The sequence below is a fragment of the Tiliqua scincoides genome, chromosome 2 (assembly GCF_035046505.1).
Source record: "Tiliqua scincoides isolate rTilSci1 chromosome 2, rTilSci1.hap2, whole genome shotgun sequence".
Lineage (NCBI taxonomy): Eukaryota > Metazoa > Chordata > Lepidosauria > Squamata > Scincidae > Tiliqua > Tiliqua scincoides.
This window is the reverse complement of record NC_089822.1, coordinates 89210735-89231785: the sequence shown is the minus strand read 5'-3', so window position 1 is coordinate 89231785 and position 21051 is coordinate 89210735. Positions and strand designations below refer to the sequence as shown.

Sequence of the window (21051 nt, the reverse complement as noted above, 5' to 3'; positions counted from 1 at the left end):
AGCAAGGTAAGCATTGCCTTCCTCCTCTCATATGCTGTGGTGCAAGAAGAGTATGGAGCTGGTGATGGCAGCTGGGGGAGGTTGTAGATGGGCGCAGGGGGTCCTTTGCCAACTCTCCACCTCCAGTTGACTGCCTGACATGAACTTCTCAACTTGGATCATGGACAGGCCGCTCCTATGTGTGGCATACTGCTTTATCCGTGCTCAGGAATGCATGTCCCCCTCTATTGTCTCTAGCCTTGCCTTATTCCATTGTTTCTTATAGGATGTGTTTCCTCCGTATAAGTCCACTGTCAGGCATGGATGCATGTATGGTCCTCATTAACCTTTATTTCCATTATTTCTCATGGAGGAAAGTTCCACTTTATAAAATTCCAAGCTTTCCAGTCCTTAACCCAGTGATTATCAATCTTTTTCGTCTCGTGGCACACTGACAAGGTACTAAAATTGTCAAGGCACACCATCAATTTTTTGACAATTGACAAGGCACACCATGCTGTTGGTGGGGGGGGGGGGCTCACATCCCTTAATGGCCCTATAATAAACGATGCTCCCCCAAACTCCCATGTTACACCTGCAGACTGTTTGTGGCACACCAGTATGCCGCAGCACAGTTGTTGAAAATGGCTGCCTTACAGCCCAATCCTGAGCTGCCCAGTGCACAGGACTGCAGCAGCGTCAAAAATGGCTGCTGTTGCATCCTGTACTCACCAGGCAGCTGCTGCTGCCTCCTCGGGAGAAGGGGACTTTCGTCTCCTCTGGGTAAACTGAGTAGTCCTGCAATGGGGCTACTCGATTCTACAGTGACCTGAAGGTCAACATGAAATCAAGAGTCTCTGTGTCGGGCGGCCAGTCCAGCATGGAGGCTCTGGATCTGTTGCTCCCCTGGTCTCGCTTCCCTCCTGCCCCGCTCCCTCCCCTGGAACACCTGCTCCCCACCTCCCCACACACCCTCACCTACCTCTCCACTGCCTGGCAATTCGCATGACCGCTGAGCTGCAGAACATCACAAACACTAGGGCACTAGAGCACTAGGACCCACAAACTTGCCTTGGGGCAAATTTGCGACAGTGTGTGCTTCCGATGAGCCGGCACGTGAAGCTTAGGATTGGGCCCCTAATCCCTGACTTATTAAGGGGACCCACTGTACGAGTATTTCAAATAAATAAATGTGTCCTTTCTCCCAAGTTCCTGGTGGAAGAGAACCTTTGGCTTTGACCAGTGTCAAGGATAACCAAGGTATTTTCATTGTCAGACTATGCCCTATATAAATTCTTGCACACTTTGCACCCAATTATCTTGGAACGTTACTTCAAAAAGCCAGAAATCCAGACAAAGTACCATGGATTTTTATTTTTTTGAAAGGAAGACAGGACATGATAATTTGGAGTAGTTTTGCTTACTTTTCCACACCACTTAATATGGAAACAGAGGGACTGCATGGGAAAAACAAGACCAGATGGGAAGGACCATGAACATGCCAGCCCCACCCTCTTCCTGATCCCTTTTAATATTTGTAGTATGTTTGTGGTTCTTTCTACACGTTTTTAATTCCTACATCACCAGGAAAGAAGAAATGGGGGGAAGCCACCAGGGAAATGGTTCCCAAGATGCTACAGGTGAGTGGGAATTGGGTGTGAGTGAAAGAGAATACCTGGAGCAGCCCATTTCCCACTGAAGCCATTGGCAAGGTTTCCATGTGCTCTGGCGTAAGAGGACATTGGTTTTCTGGCAACAGAGTGGAACATGTATGTGTTTTGAATTAATCCCCAACCTAAGCTGTGGTAAAGGATATTGAATTTTTCAGCAGATTTGCCTGCAGCTCCGTCTGTGATTTTGGTTGCTGACTATATGGAGTTAGTAGTGCTTATCCTTGTAATATTGAGAAATGCCCCTGGAAAAGCTCCAGCCATTGTATTTTTTTTTATTTTTCTTGTTAACTATTTCCATGTTTCTTCAAACTCAGCCCAGTGCAGCAGTATCTGTGCTGCAGAAGAGAATCCTTGAAGCTTTCCCCTTCGCTAGTTCCCCTTTGGCAAAAACCACTCAGCCACATGCTTACATTTGAAATACACAATGGGACTTCAGTATACGTTTGGCTTTAAACCTCCCTGAGTCAAAGCTACTAGTAAGTAGTCTCTATCATAAAATGTTGCCAAAATATAGTACTTGGGATAGATCCCCTATTTCCAGTACAAATTCCAAAAATATTGAACTTGCTAGATTTTATGTTACTTGAAACAACTGCCCTCTTTTTCCCTAACTATTTGTTCTATTGGCCAAATTGGTCAGTCTAATTACTAGTTCGCAGTTTGCCTCAATAGACTAATGGATGTTAGCTTTAATAGCAAATCTATTTTTTTTTTCTTCTGTTGCCATGATCAGGACAAGCTGTCCACACGCCAGTGGCTAAAATGGGGAGGAGATTGGGCCACGACATAGGAGTCAATGCATATCATATATTATAGCCGATTACAAAGGGCAGACTTCTTGTGCCTCTATTCATAACGACAAGAACCCACTGAAAGCAGCAAGGAGAACTAGTTAGTGTTCTAGTTTTCTAGCTTGCTCACCCCTTTCTCTGTTCCTCCCTCGCATGTGCACTTAGAAGAGAAGCTTCTGTTGCAAGGTGGAAGGAGGGCAAGTGGTTGAAAGAGCTGCATTGCCAGCCCATTTGATGTTTGTTTGCCTGGAAACCCTTAAAAACCTGGATCGGCCCCAGGCAATTTCTGAGCAACTGGAAGAAACAAGATACAGTGTGACAGTTCAGATGGAACAGTTGATTAGCAACAATATTAGAGATGCAATTGCCAGCGATGGCCAAGTCAAAAGGTAGACAGTTGGCTCATGGACTTGAGACAGTTAGATCAGGTGCAAAAGCAGAAGCTTGGCAGAAGTTGCCTGGTGTGCTCATAGCTTGTTGACCTGGAAGTTGGACTGAAGAGTCTGGGCTAATTCTGCTAATTCAGCCATTGCTAGGCTGGCAGCTGCTTCCTTCTCAAGCCATAAAATGGTAAATAAACAGTTTTTCACAAAGAGAAGCCGTGGTAATCCACATCTCCCTATCCTGGTGAAAACTGATGCTGTGAAGGATAAAGCAAAACAATATTAAATCAAGGCATCTTGCTCTTCCAATGGAAATGTACATAGATCCCTATAAATAGGGGTCAGTTTAAAAACTTTAGTAAGAATTGGTTTCGGCCACAAAATAGGCTCTTTCTCATGCCATAGATGCTCATGTAGTAACATAATCACATAGAGGCTGTTTTGAATGCATTGGTACTAAATTGTTTATTATGCAGAAGGCTTTGGGAATGCTAAGACCAGAGCCGTACATTATTATTCAGCTCTGATATGTGCAAACATCTGTTCTTGAGATTGGTTTTAATGTGTGAGTTGTGTAGGATCAGAGAAATCTACTTATGGAAAGCCCAGCAGCACGTCCTTTCTTAAGACAGGACTGTGTGTACTCCATACTTGAAACAGAAAAAAAAGCAATTCAGATTCTGCAGCAATAAAAGCTCAACTCTGCAGCCTATAAAAGCTGCATAAATTGAAACAATTTGCATAATTCTGAAATTCTAGGCTTTGCTTCTGAGGAACTCTGGGGTTCCTTAGTGTGGAGATAAATAGAAGGAGCAGTCACGTTTCTCAGCATGATAATTGGCCTCTCCCATATCTTGAAACTAGGATCAATATTTGTGAATTTTCTGGTCTGTTATTTGCAGCTAATAAGTTCCTAAGTGAGAAAAAAGTGCTTGTTTCTGGTCATCATCTGTTTAATGATGTGACTTCCTGCTTAATGACGTAACATTCAGAACTCAACAGGCTACATGAATGCTGTTCAGTAGCATTCATTCACTGTTTACTGTATCATTCACTGTATGAAATGAGTTTGACACCCCTGTCTCTAGAGTTTGTTTAGATAGGATGCTGGTCCAACCTTTTGGATCTCTTTAGCCCCATTGTCCCCTGCCTTCCATACATTCTCTAGCTGAGTAGAAGAGGAACATGGTCATGCGCATTGGCCCTATCCCAACCTCCAAGTAAAAGCAAGGCCTCTGTATGCATGCTACTGCATGAGAATAGAGACTTCCATGAAGTCAGGACCCCAGATTGCACAGGGTTCCTGATCACATGGAATAATTCTTGAGTATAAAATTGTATGCGCATAAAGTTCCATTCATGCCTTCTACAGCTGAACACAGGGATGTTGGGGTGGTACAAGAAGGTGTAATCTCAGCCACATATTTGACATACCTGTTCAGAAACACAACAATAGGATAGCTCTTGACCTTGTGTGAACAGAGTGTACAGTCTAAAATGCTCCCAGAATTCTCTGGAACCCACAGCTTCATCAGACAAAGCAGAAAAAGATTCCTGTAAGTAGAAAGTTTGAAAATCATTAGGCTTTTTATTACGTGCACATGCCCCTTTTCATACATACATTAGATCAGTGTTTCTCAACCAGTGGTATGGGTACCACCAGTGCTGCCCAGCAGTGAGACCAGGAACACAGCAAACAGCAGTAGGAGATTCCAAAGCATGCTTTTCTGTGCTCGAAAAGCTCTCCTGTCCACCCCGAGCCTCTTACTGGTGTTTGTTGCGTCGCATTTGACCTCCCAACCCAGAAGTAACTTGCAATAATGTCAACGCCAGTTACTTCTGGTGATACTTCAAATAGGTGGACCATGTGAAGTGAAACGGTGAAAGACATAACGTTGAGAAACATTGCATTAAATTATTCCATTGCGCCCGGCACAAATATAATAGTTTGAAAATATAATGCAATAATCAAAGAAATCTCAAACTCTCGGGGAAATTTAAATGACAGTCAGGGAATGTCTTTATATGAAAAAATCTCCATCCTTCAGCTAACTGCATTTTAAGACTCCTCTGCTGTACATTATGGTACTTAAATTATCTGCAGGCCTTTCCCATTGCTCACTAATGAAAGGTCATCCAAATCTCCTTGTAATGTGCCATAAATATCTCTTGGATAGTCCAAGAAGCCACATGAAATGAAATACATGAAGTGCCGTATAAACAAGGGAAGTTTAAAACTATATTTTATTTACCAGTAGCCATTACTGAAGCTGTGTGTGATCCATGAGATGCTTACTTTGGCTTAATCCCATTAACTTCAATGGGATTAAGGCAGTTAAAATGGTTTATGAAGCTCACATCCTTAGTTTATGAATATGCAAGAATGTGGTCTAGGATGTAAGTTTAGGTTTAGGCTATTTTAAGCTCTTCCTTCCCCATGTGGGGAGGGGGGAAGCTTCTGGCTTTGTTAGAATTTATCAGCAGACTACTGTTAAATGGATACATGTTTAATTTTGTGGTGAAGCCGCTGTGAAGAAAATAAAAATTATGATTTCTTGTGGGGGGGAGGGGGGTGCCCACGCTGGTACAGGCACGCTAAAAAGGCATATGCGGTATCTGGGGGGGGGGCAGATCAGGAGGCTTCAGAAGGGAAAGGGGATTTATTGCCCTTATCCCCCTCCATAAGCCTCCCTCTCTGCTATGAGTCTTCTCAGATTTGGCACAAGACTAAGGAGAGAAAGGGAGCAGGGAAGCCCAGTTTCATTGCATCCTTGCCCCTGTTGCTTGTTAAGCTTAATTTTACTTTGTTACGTTTTAATACAGTATTTGTTGTAAGCTATCCTGATGGCCCCTAAGGGTGAAAGGGTGGGATAGAAACTTTTCTTTAAATAAATAAAATTCAGGAACTTGGTGTATTATCATCCTTATGCTGATAACACCCTAACTATATCTCTCTTACATCTGATTCAGGCATGGCAGTGAGAGTAGAATTGACTTCCAGGAAAATATACTTAGGATGTTGAGCGAAACCACAATTTAAAGCCTCAACTGGCTCCCACTGCATCTTTTGCATAGGTGTAATCTCTTTGTTTTTAAAATGTTTGCTGCTGTTCAGTCTGGACCCCAAGTCACAATTGACAAAACAGTTTAGAGACAAGTCATTACAATACCAAAGAGCATCATAATAAATTCAGAACAGTGGAGTCAATAAAACATGTCAGTCTTGGGATTCAAATTGATTGATGTGGACGGAAGGAGCCTCTGATTTGGTAACATGAGGCTAGTTGAATCCACCATCTTGGGTAGTAAGCTGAGGGTGGTGGCAAGCTAGTAGGGGATGCCTCCACCTTCTGCTCAATCCCTATCACACACCGTTGGAGAGCTTGCAAGATGAGGACAAGGATGGGGATGGAGGGGGGCTGGTCTTGTCCTGCAGAGCCTACAGCTCTGCTGCCACTGCTTATTATAAGGTGTCGGGCAAAGAGAATGCTGAGAGCAAAAAGATTCCACTCCCAGAATTCTCTCTGCTTGCTACTTCACAAGAAGTAGTGGCAGAGCTCCAGGTTGCACAGGAAGACACAATGATGCTGAATACATGATGGTTGGGATGTGCAAGTGATGGAGTGTGCTGACAGAGGGTGGGAGTGAGGAGCAGAATCTGGGGGTGGATTTGGATGGCTGGTTGCTTTGGACTACCCTGGTCTTCACTAGGCTATGAGAAATTGAGAGAGGAGGCTAAATGGGTCTCCAAATAGAATAAGCTTCAAAGTCTAGGTGCCATGGCCAAGAAGCTGTCTAGCCACCAATCACAGTTCTGGCAGAAGGAATTTGGAGCAGTGCCTCCCTCTGCAGAGGATATCAAAAGACGGTAGGATCCTGTGGGAGCCAGGTACCTTGAAGTCAAAGTGTTTTGCCCAGTCCACAGGTGTACTCATTTGGACCCTGTTGCGTATATGCAATGTTGGGCAGAAACATACTGGGCTTAAACATACTGGGAGCCAGTGTAGATCAAATAACAATGGAGTCGCACGCTCTAGATATCAAAACTAGATGCCTAGTTTCTCTCCCCACTGAGCACCGATTGCAGCTGTCATCTTCACACACTGTATATGTATACTCATAGATTCCACAAGGTTGCTGAGGGCCCTAGGGAAAAGGACTGCACTAGGGCATCCATGGTGCCCCTTATCCAACTCCTTAAAGTGCATGCAACTGGTACTGGGGGTTCATGGGTCATCCTGACCAGATGGATCCTGTGATGGCTGTGGGTCCTCAGTCAGGAAGTGTTGTGGGTGCCTAGCCTAGTGGGTCCCTGATGCCACCCTAGTATATACCCGTCTCTCACACAAGGGAGCCTCCTCTCTCCACCTAGCACAACACTCTTTTCCAACTTGCATGCCTTGAACGATCAATGACTAATAGCACAGAAGGCTGGACCACCCTGATACAAATCTTTGCATTTATCAGTCAATCGGGGAGGCTTTGCTGGGATATTTTGGAGCTTGTCTGGGAATGGAATGGTGTTGGAAACTGTATGTAAAGACTTAAAATTGTGCTACCTGGATTCCGGTGGAGGGGCATGGAATCTATTAAAAAAATTAATTTTCTTTGCAAGGAATTTAAAGTTCCCGCAACGAAGTATGATAAATTCCTTATACAGACATTCCTTGATGTGTGGTCCAATAATCATAAAGCAAAATAAGTGAAAGCTTATATGTATTTATTGTAACTAATGGACTAGCAAGTCACTATGCCTGTGTAGTCCTTCATTTTATAACCTATTTCCTGATCCCATGTTATTAAAAACCCTTTTAGGCAGCTGAGGCAGATCTACAGTTCCTATCCAGAAACTCAGTCTCTGCAAGAAGCTCAGATGGATTCAAGCTCTGTCCACGATCGTTAATTTAAAAACCTGTTAAGTTCTGACAATAAAATTGGAAGCCACCTACTAAGATGTTTTTGTGAGACGTTGATAGTGAACAATATTGCGTTGTTAAACTATGATTAAATATTTTTCTTCTTCCTGCTGCCTTGTTATTCGATAATAAAAGCCTCTTTACCAGAGCGGAGCTGGCCAATTTTCACATGCAAACAAGGGCATACAGTACATGCAAAGATATTCCAGGCGTGATACCCAAATTTCCCCGCCATGCAGTGGCGGCACAAGTCTGGGAATGGCATTATTGTGATTTGCTTCTGCCTAATATTGCCAGTAAGGGGAGTACATTGGCAACAACATATTTTCCGTTACTTAATTTTTAAGTCCCTGGAGATGCCAAGGATTGAACCTGGGACTTTCTGCATGCAAAGCATGTGCTCTACCATTGAGTTACAGCCTTCCCCCAAATTGCCTTATGCCACGAGACTGGCAGCACCCTCTCCTTTGCTGCTCTTATGGAGAAGATATTTAAAGATTCTGTGCTGTGGAAGTGCCCTCCCTGTAATTCAGGAGATCATGGAAAATTCACCCTATTTGTTGTTTTCATATCCAGTAGTCCTCTTTTAACTCTGTATTTCCTGTAAATGTTTGCATCTTGAAAACCAGTAGGAAGAGTTAAAGATTTAAAACTTACAGCTGGGTTCCTAAACTTTCCTTTTGCATGACTGAGGCCTTGAGAAAGCTCAGTAGAACTTTCAATAACCAACTCGTACAGATCAAATATCCCAGTTTCAGAAGAGGTTTGCCATGCAGGATATGCTGTTTGAAAAACAAGTTGAAACCCTCCATTGGGGTGTGTGGAACTTACTGTGCCCCACTTACTGTACCCCACTTGATATGGGGCATGGTATATATTCAGAATTTTAAAAAATGCATTATTTCAACACATTGCAGCCCAACCCAACACTGCCTTTTATGGCAGAGAAACACAGTTCCACAGTTGTAAATGTTCATGCGGTAGCCATTTTGATTCCACTGCCACCAACATTAGTGATGCTGGAGGCCCACTGCCAGCTACCTCTGGTAGTGAATGTAAGTGAGCAGTGAGGGTGGGCAGAATGGGGCAAGGAGGGGGAGGATCAGTGGGGTTCTTGGTGGGGGGCAGAATGGGAGAAGAAGGGTGGATCTTGGCACCAGCATGCACTAGATCCTGACCTTGTTCCTCTTCCCTCTCCCTTACTCTCCTTGGACTTGCACCAGCAAAACAGCTGGCACAGATCAGAGGAGCCCCATTGGGCAATGGAGATTTGCCCCAGTATAAAGGAATGAAAGTTTCCTTACCTCAAGGAAGACTCTGGACTGTTCCCTTCCTCCTCACGATACAGCACATGCTGCATTGGCGGGGGTGGTGGGGGTGATGGTGGAATTAGGATTGGGCTGTAAGTAAAGCACTGACAACTCCCAACCTGCCCAGTAATTTAAAATCACCATTAAAGCAGAGTGACTCTGGACTCCCCCACCCTACCCACCAAAGGTGAGGTGGATGGCTACCAGATCTTCCTGGTGATGGCACCTCAGTTATGAAAATCCCTACCCTTATCCATTTACCTGGTGTCAGACTTAATGACCTTGAGGTGCCAGGTTAAACCAGGTTTGTTTTCTTTACATGGTTTCTAAATTAGATTTGAGCTGGTTTTTTAAAGAATCCACTGCTGTTCTTTTAGGGCGCAATCCTGAGGCACCCATGCGCTGGCGCAAGTCCCTTGTGCTGGCCCAGGAGAGTCGCAAACATGCCATAAGGCACATTTGCGCCACCTCAGGAGGAAGCTGGGCCAGCGCTCAGAGGTATGCCAGCCTGTGGAGGCTGACACAAGCCTCCGCACTGGCTTCCTTGGCAAGCTTTGCATTGGCCCAGCTGGGCCAACACAAGACTCTGGGGTGGGCAGGGAGGAGTTGGGAGGAGGCAGGAGGGAGGCGTTCCTGGGCAGGGGGAGGGCAAGCATTGGGTGGCCCCAGGGGTGGGTGGGATGGAGCAGGAGGCGGGGTTGGGATCCAGCACAAGCAATCCTTGTTCCTGGGGAATCTGGAGCAGCATGAAGCCACTCTCCTCAGACTTGTGCCACTTCAGGAGGTGTCCCGTTCAAGGAGACCCATTGGGGCAAAGGCGCCTTACCTGGAGGTAAGGGGAAATGTTCCCCTTGCCTCTGACTGAGCCGCCTTGGGCCCCTATCCTGTGCTGGATACAGCGCAAGCTTCTTGGTTTACCTGTTCCAGCACAGGGTAGGATTGTGCCCTTAGTTAACTGTCATTGTTTTAAACACATTATAAGCCACTTTGAAAATACTTTAATTAAAGGCAGGATAGCAATGCTTAAATAATAAATAGTACATTAAATGGCAGTTTAGCAAAGAACATCACAGATGTTATCAAGAATGTTTCCTATCTATTTAGGAAGGAAAAAATGTTCCCCTTTAAATATTTCCTATTGTCGTTCTTTCCCCACTTCAACCACTGGTTTTATCAGATTAGAGAAGGAGACATCACAGCTTGTAAAAAGCCCATGGATAGTCATTTCACTCTCAAGCAGAGCATGAGAGTTGGAATTAAATCTGGAAGTGGTTATAACGTATGTCTTTCCCTCCTCTATATCAAAATTCATCTGATCAAATGAAACTTCTCAGAGTTATGGTCAAATGCTGCCTAAAGCAAGATTCATGGAATAATTGGAGGGACCTGTTCAAGCAAATACTCTGATAGGAATCTTGGGGGGGAAAGTAACACTTTTGATGAATTCTGCCTAATCCTATCACAACCCTTAATGTATCCAAAATTTGTGTCAATATTTGCCTGAACAGAAATTCTCTCATTTTTCCTTGAATCTCACTCTAGATAAAATTCAGTGACATCTAGAGTTAAATCTTGCTATAATACAATGTAAGATGCATGCCATTGGTTCTGCTCATGAAGCATATATGTTGGCTTTTAGGGAAGGGAGGTTTAAAAGCCTTCAGAAAGCTTAGTGGCATTTCATAGAGGGCTTTCCATTTCTCAGTGTGTTGGTTTGGTTTGCTTTTTGTGCAAGCAACTTCTTGAGAGTTGGCCTAATTTTCTTAAAGTATGCTGCTGTGGAAATTTTTCCCCAATGGAGATGATATAATAGGCTTGTGGCTCTCTAAAATCCCCATCAGAGTGGTTTATAACCAGGTCCTGACAATTGCTTGAAAAACAATGGGACTTTCTTGGAACCTCAGTGATCCAAGACCAGGGTTTCAGATCAGGGCTTTTAGTGAATGAGCTAACTCTTCCACCTCAGCCAACAAAGCTAGTAAACAGGAATGAAACTCTGTTCTATTTCTGACAAGGCAGCCCGCAGAGTTTGAAATCCAAAGATACAATATCTGTGTTGTTACCATGAGAGCTTGCCATAAAATATGCCGTAATCTTTGCCAGGGGTATGCTATGTGTTCCCCAGAGGATTTCCAACAACGAAGAGCACTTCAGAGTGCTTAACGGTCTGCTCAGGCTTTGCCTTATAAGGCCTTTTCATTTCAGTACGGGGGAATGGCAACCACTCCAAGTGTCAGTCTCCTGGGAACAGATGACTGCAACCATTTCCTCAGTTCGAAGGGCCAGGTTCGTTCTATCTGCCGTGATCTGTTATCCTTTTAGCTTCTGTCACAATAAACTGGTGTAAGAATGTGGACTGGAGAAGGAGAGCAAGATACAATGGCCCGGAATTCCTTTTACTAAAAGATACATTGTCATGTATGAGCGCACAAACTAATTTTTACAGTAATCTCTGTGAGGATGCAGGGCCTGATCCAGACTCGTGCGCACCAGCTTACTGCCAGCACACACTGTCGCAAACATGCCGTAAGGCACATTTGTGAGATCTTACCACTGGCCCAGTGCTGGAGCTAGCCCAGCGCAAGGCCACTCTGGCAGTTGCCTGGACCACCTGGTGGTGGTGAGTGAGGGTGCGGGGGCAGGTGAGGAGGAGATGTTCTGGGCCCGGAGGGGCGGGGAAGGCAAGTGGAGGGTGGGGAGGAGGCATGGCAGAAGAGGGGGAGCGGGATTGGTGGAGCTCAGCTCCACTGGATCCTGAGCCCCATGTCGGACCACGAAATCCCATGTGGGACTCTCTGATTCTATGGTGGCTCAAGAGACACCGCAGAATTGAGTAACCCCATTGGGGGCTACTTCCCTTACGCAGGGGAAGGGGACAAAGGTTCCTTTCTCCCTAGGAGGTGTTGTGGGCTGCCTGGTTGTGCATTGGATGCCGCAGCAGCCATTTTGGCACCTCAGCAGCCCTGCGCAGCTCAGGATTGGGCTGCCCAACTTTCAGGACCAGTTTGCTCATGGTCTGGGTGTGCAGGTGATCCCGCTGGAGGAAAAACGTGCCTGTGCTCTATAATGAGAATGTGGGTCTACATATTGCAACAGAAATGGGTTGCTTTGCATGTAGGCCTCAGTTCATATTAAAGGTTATTAATAATGCCTTATTATAGGTGTACTCATAAGCGTTTTCCATGAACTTGAAGCTTCCTCATATGAACACTCACACATCTCACATAGGTAACCTACACAAATAGTCTCTGTATACAAATAGTCTACACTAAGAGGCTCAGGGCCAAATCCTATCCAAGTTTCCAACCCTGGTATAGCCATGCCAGTGGGGTGTGCGCTGCATCTTGTGGTGGGAGGGTAGTTATGGAGGCCTCCACAGGGTAAGGAAGCTACATCAGTGCTGGATAGGATTGGGCCCTCAGGTCACTGAGTCCTGGATCCTCAGCCTGTGTCTAACTTGGCTGGCTCCTGATGCCACCCTCACCACCAACCATGGCTCAGACAGCAGTGAGATGTACAAGAGAGCCTCCCAGATTATCTCGGGAGACAGGCAGGCTGATATGCAGGAACATTTTCCCAAGTTGACTTTGAGGGCGTCATCTCTTCCCCTCTGTTGTTCCTCATAATCTCCCAGATCTTCAACAGGTAAAGAAGTTCTAGAAAAAATGGCACTGAGACGTCCTTTTTCCCACAAACCCGATCTCTTCTATTTATACCGCTCTTTGTCAAAATATGTTTCTGCATCTTGTGAGCCTCATGGGTATTTTACAAGCCCTTTCAACATTTCTAGAAAAGAGAAATGGTAAAAACGTTGCATTGCATGAGGTAAATGGGTCTACTGCATGGTGGACTAACTTCTAATACCAAGTGGGCTGCAAGTCCCTGGTGTCATCCCTTGAGCACAGACACGGAAGTAATTGGCGGTGACACGGTGCCAAAATTGCCAATTACTTCCAGGTTCTGAGCTGCGAAAATCACTCATAGGAGGAGGCGGTAGGAGAAGTAGGCAGAAAAGAAGCAGGAGAAGGCCGTGGGTGCAGTGGACCTTTTTGATCGCCCAAAGAAGAAGCCAGAACAGTGCAGCAGCAAGATCATAAAGCTATTGAAGCAGGAGGAGGTGGTGGGTTCTGTGGGGCTTTTTGAAAAGTCCTCACGGACCACATGCGGTCTGTGGGCTGTGTGTTGTACCAACCTAGTTTATTGCAGTTGTTGTTTCGAAGTTCTAAATATTTGATGATTTTTTTTTCTGCGTTGTTTTCTAAAATTTGATCGTAGAAAATAACGCCTGTTTGCTGACAATGTCGTTTTGGAACGTATTTCAAAGCATTGTGTTGTGTTTTTTTAATCAATTTGCAGACTTTGTTTTCTCTGCAGTGTTATTTTTAACATTAATGTTTCAACGGCAACCAGGCTTCATGTCTGAAGACAACAGTCATTGCTGTTACTCTGTCACATGTGCTCACTTTTACCCCCACAGTGCATTCTTTGTTTGCCCAGAAAATAACAAGAATGTTTTTTGTTCGCTTTCCTGTGTGCTTTTGGCAAAGCATAGTCGTTCCAAGAGTTCCAGCCACATAGTGTTGCCCAGATATTCGTTTTCCATAGCTGTGAAGGTAACGTGCCAAATGATTGTAACCATTATTTCCATTGCCCAAACAAGAGTGCCCAAACAAACCTGCTCTTGAAGTTTGACTGCAGGCAGCACAGAATATTACCAAGCTCTCATATTTCTGCTTAAATCCAAAACACATACAGTGAAGCTCAGCTAGATCATATTTACTGGGTTCTCGTGATGTGTTGCCATCTTGGGGCCCAATTCTATCCAACTTTCTTGCACTGGTGCAACCACAATGCTGCCCCGAGGTAAGGTAACAAATGTTCCCATACTTTGAGAAGGCCTCTGTGACTGCCTCCCCAACGCAGGATGCAGTGCGTGCCCCATTGACACAGCTGCAGCGGCACCAGAAAATTGGATACGATTGGACCCTTAGTGTTGTTAGGCTCCCAGGTTTAAGTATAGGCAAATTCCAGCCTCCAACAGATGGAGAGGTGGCAAGTATCTGGATCAGAAGAGGTAGCTGGAAGACCAACAAAATGCAAGCCCAAAGAAATACTCCAGAGGATTATCTCAGCAGCAGGATGCCTAGTTTCAGAGAATGCAGCAGAGGTTGGAGATATAAGTGGTGTAGAATTGGCCCTGTAGGATCACCTGATGAATACGAACCAGGGGGATTCTGGTCTACAAGATTGGACCACTCATGCCTAGAGGAGGCAGGTCTGGCTGTGTAACCACATCTGTGTTACCACATCCGGGCGGGAACATCAGTGGGAGGGGTCTGCCACGTAACTAAAATATCTGTATGATACCCAGCTCCCTGCTGGGGTGGTGACCCAGCACAGGGCACAGATGTCATAGAGTCCTAAGGGAGAAAAACATCTGCGGCAATGAGTTTTAGGAGGCAGAGTTGGCAGGAAGAATAAACTTCCTTCTTCCAACCACCCCATGCTGTGCCTGAAATTGCCGCACCCCACCCTCCACTTTATATAAATTTGGTACAGTTTGCACATGAATCCGCTGCCATTTGACTGCCTGCTTCAGCCCTTCATTCGTTGCTCTTCTGAAATGTAAATGAACCACAAAAAGCTGTGTATGATTAGCTAATTCCTGAGCAGTGGTGTTCCTGGGGGGGGGGGAACCCACTAAATTTTGCAGGGCTCCTCATCACGCCCTGAAAATTGCCCCTCTCCAGGGCCTGGGAGAGGGGGGTAAAGGGGTAATTTTTACCCAGGCCCAGAGTCAAAGGGGGGGACCCAGGAGCCAAAGGAGGGTGGTCCAGAAATTTCCTGGGATCTGACATTTTCCTATTTGCTCAGACCTGTTGCCCGTACGGGATGCTGGGGGCACTACCATGACTGGGGATGTTGGGGACACTACTGATGCCACATGAGTTGGTAGACCTGGGCTCCAAAGATTTTTCCAGCTGTCTCTACCCTCACCCTGCTTTGCCCCTCCCTGCTCCTATTCTGCTTACCCATCACCACCCTCCCCTGCTCTGTTTCACCCCTCCCCCTTTGCAAAGGGAATCAAAAGAAACTTTGTACCCCCTGATAAAATTCCTCTGAGGCCCTGCCCCTCCCTCTTACCATCAGAGCTATTTTGATTGACATGAGCAGTACATTGCTCTAGCTGCTGGAAATGGTTTTGATTGGGAGCGGCAGCTTACAGGGTGCAAGGAGGCACCTTGCAAAACTTAGCACTTGCCCCCCTCTTGGCGTGCCACTGCCCATGGAGTTCAGCACCAATTTTATGATTTACTTATTATTCTTTCCCATCCCTGAGCATGTTGTCTCTTGGATGATGGGTGAATAAAATGGTAACTACTCCGATAAATGTTTCTAATTCTGTCCCTTGCTTGAGTGGCTTTCTGCCACTGGTTTTGTTTTGGCACGAAAACAGAATAGTCGAATATTCTGTGTAGTCATTTGCTCCTATGTGGAGCATCTAATTGCCTGCAGAGGGCTGTTCCTTAACAAAGAACCTAACTAGCTAAGCCATGAAGAATTCAGTATGTTGTACTTATTAATAAAATATAGCTTACTAATTGGATGCTGAGGGTCTCAAGAAAGTCCCATGCTTCAGATGTATCAGACCTTTGTAATCAGACATGGGATTTTGAAGGTGTGTCAAGCTTTAAGTGAATAAGATGCAAAAGATAGAGGAGAATCCAAAATATTCCTGAAGTGACATAAATGTTTTTGCACTAAAGGATTTTTTAACATTTGATTTTAAAAAATTCATGAGAATGTTGGCCTCAGTCTAGTAGTTGGTACATATGACTGGTTGCCTCAGTCTACAGGCAACTAGTCATATGTACCAACTGGTAGTCCTAGCATAGTGGCTAACAGCCCAGTCCTTTTCAGATGCGATGCTGCCATTGTTTGGACTCCAGCACAACGTCCGTCGTATCCTAAGCAATGCTGCCCAGGCATTGCCACGCCAGCACAGTCCTCCCAGGAATGCTAGTGCAGCCCTTCCCAGCAATGCTGACAGTGTCCATGGAAACTGTGACACAGCCTGTTGCCCACAGAGCAACACCCTGATATTGGCCTTCATTGGCTCCATGTTGGCACTATATCCAAGCATCACTGGTGTTTCGCATTACTGGTATTATATCCATGCTTCATTGATGGGTAGTCCAAAGAGTCAGTCACTACATCCACCCAGCCCCAATGCTGGAGCCACAAATGGAGCAGGGGATGGTGGCCGATGCAGGGCCAATGAATGCCCACGAGGAAATTTTGCATACTCGAGATCTCCTCAAGATAAGGGAACATTTGTCTTCTTACCCTGGGAAAGCCCCACGGCAACAGGTCTACTTGGACTGCACCAAATAGCCAGTGCAAGTCTGAATTGATCCATGTCAGCACATCATGACCTAGAAAGGGGGATACAGCGTGCATGGACACCACTGAGGCTGTCTCTCTCCTAATTTGCCTATCCCCACCCTGAGGGCCAGGGAGGCCGTGCTATTCAATGATGAGGCAATAAACAGCATATTAAATACAATGTCAAGCAAATGTCCACCTTTGGAAGAGTATATGTCTGCAAGTTCTCTCCTGGTCCTCTCAGTCTCTTTCTCCACAGAAAGCAGCTGTAGGGGAATAACATCTGCACAGAGATTAAAAGATCTCTGGTTGAGCAGTTTTGTTGGAAGTTGTTGCTGCTGCTGTTTAGGAACAGGTACAGTGGGTAATGGGAGGGAGAGAGGAAGTGCCCTGAATTGAAGTGCGAGTTGTTCCTCTCTCAAGTTTTTTGTATTAAAGGGGAGGGAGTGCATACTCCAAGATGGTGGTGGTGGTTGCTGGAACCCATGAAAATTGCAGATGATATCTTTCTCATCGCTATTCAGAGTTGTACAGTTCAGTACTGCATTTTACTGGTCAATTATCATGGAGGACTTTTCCCCCTAGCAAACATGTATAAAATGTGAATGATATCTATCCTTTGGTACGCATGTAAATGTTGTAGGAAGCCAAGAGCCCATTCCTAATCAAGTCTGCTCAGAAGTAAGTCCCATTATAGTCAATAGGAAAGGATGGATAGGATTGCAGCCTTAGTCCTGATGAGGGTCTCCAGGCATGTGTACATATATGGTGTAGCAGACACTGGACTGATTGAGACAATACACCCAACCACCCAGCCATGTTCACACATGATGAGCGAGGTTAGTGCACATGACCAAGCACCTGTTCCCAGTGTGTTACCCTGCTGCCTTATAATTGTATAGGGAGCAATTTATCCAACCCACCATCACACATGATTTAAATACTATTTTACTACAGTATTTAAATCTTGTGTGAGGAACAGTTCAAGTGAATGTTCCCTCCATGAAATTTTGAGGCTATAGGGCAGCAGGTTGGAAGGGGTTGATGGGATGTGTGTATTCATGGACCTTGCTGAGTAGGTCTGGTTGGATATGCCATCTAAATTGGGCTACTTAATTCCATCAGAGATAACTCAAGACATTTTGGTGCTAGAGGCAGAAAATCTAAATGGCAACCCACCCTCATTGTAGTAAATATAGTAGTATGTCAGTGCAAACCTGTACTTGTAAAGTTGAATTTATCGGAAGTGAATGTATTTATGATTGTTGCCCTTTAATTAAATCAACAATCTTCTGTCACTTTGGCAAACCACTTCCTAATGGTATGACCAGCCCTGTGTTCCTTTACCTGGCACTTAGGGATTCTCATCCTTTATTTGCCCAACTTATGCACCTTATTAAAGGGGATATAAAAGTGTCGGTGATCAAAGATGCCTTGCCCCTCCTCCTCCTCTATTATGACATCACTTAGTTTGCACCCCTGAATCCATTTGTTAGTTTAACATTTCAAGAATGTGATAGTTTTTTTTGTTTTTTTTAAGCCTTCAAAGAGAAAGCATATATGTACAGGAAACAGTGGGATAATGGTAAATGATAATGTTCAGGAGCTCATAATGACTAATACATCCATACTATAGCCACATCTTTGTAAACTTGTTCCTTAAGATAATAACAAAAGAAATCAACTTTGAATTTCTTTATTAAAGCATTTTCTTTTCCTGCCACTTATTTCTACTTTGAAAATTATTTTATTTTTTTCAGTATTTCTGTATCGCCTTTCTCTGTTTAGACAGCATTCAAGGCAGTTAACATGGGCAAGCTAGTCTAAAGCAGCTTTTTTCAATGGGGTTTTTACAAATATTCTATGAAATAACAGAATCCTCAGGCACCAGGTGTTGCCTTCACGTGGTGGTTATCTCCTCTGGTTGCATGCCATCAAACTTCAGTAGGCAATCATAAATCAAGCCTGGACAGGTCCTCAAGGTCATTCTCTGTACTTCATTGTCTGGTATTCTCACACACTCCCATACTTCTCTCGCTGAGTGGCTAATCAGCTACACAGGGACTTCATTCTGCCACAACGGAAACTGCGGCTTGTCACAACCTGGCATTCTGTCTCCCATCCAAAAACACAACCACAGATTCTCCTATTTAGCTCTTCAGACTTCAGGCAGCTCAGTCATTAGTCCACACTTCATGCCTCATTTAAAGAGCTAGTTAATTTCATCCCAGACTCTTGGAGTGGGTTACAATAGTTTTAAAACAAAATAAAATCAAAATTGAATTAATTTTGAATTAATTCAATTGAATTAAAAAAACATTCTGAATAAGTATAAAATATATACTAGAATACAATCCTCTGCATGTTCTTTCAGAAGTATAAAACCACTGAGTTCAACAAAACTTACCTCCCAATAAATTTGGATTGTAGCTTTAAGGCTCAATACTATAACTGGGCTCCACTGCTGAAACCAGTCTTCTGACAGTGGAACACAGTTTTTGGCATTGCAAAAGGTGCTCCGGAAGCACATGGAGCCACACACTTCCAGACCTCCACAAGACAGGCCACAGAGGCCCAGCACATGCCAGCAAACTGAGGAGCACCTGTTGACGACAACAGCAGGGGCAGAACAGGGTGGTGGCAGAATGGGGTGGAAAGGGGGGGCAGGAGAAATGTTGGGAAGTGGAGGGGGTGGTACCCAACACACAGTGTGGTACCCAACACAGGTGACTTGCGCTGGATGTTATCCCCTTCCTCACCTTTCCGACACACCCCCTTTCTCTCTTTGAGAAAAGAGCTGATGCAGGTCTGAGGAGACCCATTGGTGAGCTGGAGGTTTATGTTGAGGTAGGAGAAAATATGTTCCCTTACCTCTCTGAAGCCTCCTGATCTGACCCTCTGCCATAGCATGCAGGACAGCCTGTTTTGGCACAGCTACATACTATGGTGGGCGATAGGCTTGGGCTGTAAATGTAACATGAGTACCTGCTACTGTCAGGTGTCCCTTGTGTCAGGGAAAAGAGAGAGTCCTAGGAGAAGGCAGACCAACCAAGGGGAGTAGCATTTAGTAATTAGCATGCACCCCTTCCTGCTCTCCACTTTCCCTTTATGCAGCAGCAGGTGAACAGGAAAGAACCTTGGTAGGTTGTATCTGCTGCCATCATCCCAGGCTACAGAGACCAGACAGCGAGAGGCAGTCTTGGGGGGAAGAAAACCCTGCCAGCAGAATGCTGAACTCCAGGAGTTCTTATTAAAAATAAAACCCACAGTAGCATATTCAGAGCAAGGAGATGTGACAATCCACTGAACTACTCATGAACATGGACTAGGCAGGCAAAATGTAACTAGTTTATGAAGAGTCCAAAAGAAAGGGGAGTAAACAAAATGAGGAAAAGTGGGTAGTAAAAGTACAAACAGGATAATGGAAAATGACTAAGTATTTGCCTAAGCAAAAAGGTTTGATCAAATGGACGCAATGACCAATAACAACCAGTAGATGAGGCTGGGATGCTTGTCAAGACACAGCCCCCCCCCCCCAATCTTCTTGCTAACCAGTAAAATTTGTAACTGGAATGGAGTAAATTAGCAAACCAGGAACATAAAATAATTCCTTGATGCAACCTTAGCTAGACAGTCCATAGCTTCAGTTACTTACATTGCTCAAGGAAGCCCCAGTCCTTGTACTTGGGGGGCGGGGAGGCAAGTGGGAGCTCCTCTCTGAGCTCCCAGTGAATGGGTCACTCAGTGATTGGTAACAAAACAACAACTTCCTAGATGTTGGGGAATATATGACCTTGTCTGGATGATGTCATCAGGTTACTTGATTGGAGGAGTAGAACCCAGTCCTCCATCCTGACTCCTCCATCCTGTTGAAAAAAGTGGTTTATCAGGTAGAGTTTGATAATCAGGTAGAGTCATATAAGGGAAGACACTTTTTCCTAATGCTTCCCACTGCTAATTTGCTACTAACAATACTCACAGTTGATAAGCATGTACATGTTGGTTGGCTATATAGTGCTAGACTCTGGAACAGGGAATCCTAGAACTATTTCCTCTGCATAGTGAGAGACCTCACAGCATGGTAGACTCTATGTGGCTGGTCAAAGCTCATGGAGAGAGGACTGCATGCTTAAGAGATCAGAGGGAGAGGGAGAAGAGGAGGAAAGGTCAGGTAGAAACACTTCCCCTCAGGTAAAAGAGGACAAGACTAAATGTCTGAGACAGGTAGCTTCTGAATTATCTGGGAAATATACTGCCTCCTAGTTGGCGCTGTACCTATTTGCTAACCCATCCTACCCCTTGTACCTAGACAGACAAGTTTTGCTACCCACTTACAGGATAGTTCTTATTTCTGGGCAGAAAAGTTTCTCTAGGCAGTTAGGGATATTGGCTGAATACATGTACTGTCCCTAGTAATGGAGTGTCACAAAGAAAAATAAAAGGCTGCTTGCAAAAGGGATGCCCCAGCAGCTGGCAGTTGCTATTCCAGCACAGGAGCTTCTGGGGAGTTAAAATTATCCAAAAAATAGAGAGGGGGGGGGGAAAGATAAGGCAAAGTTGCAGTGAGCACCCTCTCCTCTGAGGAGCTCAGAAGTAATGTCACTGATCCAGGC

General features: G+C 44.9%; 1 long non-coding RNA gene across 1 annotated transcript; it reads right to left on the bottom strand.

Annotated features, from left to right (window-relative positions):
- Positions 1-1374: 1374 nt before the first annotated feature.
- Positions 1375-20278, bottom strand: LOC136641696 (uncharacterized). The gene is made up of 3 exons (XR_010793906.1): positions 20094-20278; positions 4261-4380; positions 1375-3083 (listed from the first exon to the last, which is right to left on the bottom strand). It is a non-coding gene; the product is annotated as an uncharacterized lncRNA (long non-coding RNA).
- Positions 20279-21051: the final 773 nt, after the last annotated feature.